The sequence below is a fragment of the Dromiciops gliroides genome, chromosome 2 (genome assembly GCF_019393635.1).
Source record: "Dromiciops gliroides isolate mDroGli1 chromosome 2, mDroGli1.pri, whole genome shotgun sequence".
NCBI classification, from domain to species: domain Eukaryota; kingdom Metazoa; phylum Chordata; class Mammalia; order Microbiotheria; family Microbiotheriidae; genus Dromiciops; species Dromiciops gliroides.
The window spans coordinates 608,813,609-608,815,364 of record NC_057862.1 but is presented as its reverse complement, the minus strand read 5'-3'; positions in this window follow the sequence as shown (position 1 = coordinate 608,815,364).

Sequence of the window (1,756 nt, the reverse complement as noted above, 5' to 3'; positions counted from 1 at the left end):
GTTGCTTGACTGTACTTATTTGTTATAAAAGAATATATTAGATAGGCCTTTCCCCTCATTTTAGAAGAGAGTGCCAGAGTGCTAGATATACAGGTGTCCTTTAAGTACCTGATGGATGTATTTGTACATCAATCTTAGCCCCTAACCACTCTCCAGCCAAACTGGATTACCCTCTGTCTGAACAACCAGGCCATACCTGCATCTGCCATGCTACTATCCCCTAAGGAACATTAGACCTTTCTGAATGCATTGCAGCTGAACTCATAGAGATAGTAATTAAATCTTTGGGAGCTGATGAGATCACCAAGTGAAATAGAAGAAGGGACAGGGCCCAGGACAGAACCCCCTGTAGGTCACCTATGACGAGAGGGTATGAACTGGATGAGGATCCAGCAAAGGAGACTGAGAAAAAGCAGTCAGAATGGTAGAAGGAGAGCCAGGAGAGAGGGGGTATCAAGGAAAAGGAAGGAGATGATCGACAGTGTCAAAGGCTACAGAGAGATAGAGGAGAATAAAGATTGGGAAGGGGGCACATTGTGAAGCCACATTTGAACTCAGGAAGATGAGTCCTCCTGACTTCATGGCCTATGCTCTATCCACTACTCCACAGACCTACAAAATAAACACCTCTAAAGAGTTATGAGGGACAGTTAGGTGGCACAGTGGATAGAGTATCTGACTTGGAATCAGGAAGATGTGAGTTCAAATTTGGCCTCAGACACTGAATAGCTATGTGATGCTGGGCAAGTCACTTAACTCTGTTTGCTTCAGTTCCTCATCTACAAAATGAGCTGGAGAAGGAAAGGTCAAATGACCTTTGCCAAGAAAACTCATAAAGAGTCAGACATGACTGAAACAACTGAATGATGAATGAGTGAAAAAAGGCATTTAGTAAGCACCCACTATCTGCAAAGAGGTGGCTGGCCCCGAAGTTGGGAGGATCTGAGTTAAAATCTTACCTCAGACACTTACTAGCTGTGTGACTCTGGGCACATCACTTAACCTCTATTGCCTTAAAACATCTGGAACAATCTGTAGTCATACAGATAATATAACTTGCCACTGGACCCAGATGGCTCTGGAGGAGAGAGTGAGGTTGGTGACCTTGCACAATCCTCCCTCACTTAAATCCAATTCACTGCAAGTCATGACATCTGTCATGGTCCTCTTTAAGAATGAAGGACAAACAACTATTTGCAAAGCACTGTGGATACAAAGGGAGGGAACATATTCTGCAGTGGATAGAGCACTGGGTCTTGAGTCAGGAAGACTTGAGTTCAAATTTGGCCTCAGGGGCGGCTAGGTGGCGCAGTGGATAGAGCACCAGCCCTGGATTCAGGAGTACCTGAGTTCAAATCCGGCCTCAGACACTTAACACTTACTAGTTGTGTGACCCTGGGCAAGTCACTTAACCCCAATTGCCTCACTTAAAAAAACAAACAAAAAAACAAAAACAAATTTGGCCTCAGATACTTACTAGCTAAGTGACCCTGAGCATGTCACTTAACTTCTGTTTGGCTCGGTCTCTTCATCTTTAAAAATGGAGATCATATTAGTATCTTCCTCCCAGGGTTGTTGTGAAGATCAAATGAGATTATTATAAAGTGCTTAGCACAATGCTGGGCACATAGCGTTATAGAAATGTTAGTTATTATTATTATTGGTATTGTTGTTGCTGTTGTTTCAGCTACAAGTCCAATTTCCATGGAAGCAGTAGCAAGGCAGATGGCAATGTTTGGTATCATTTCCATTAACC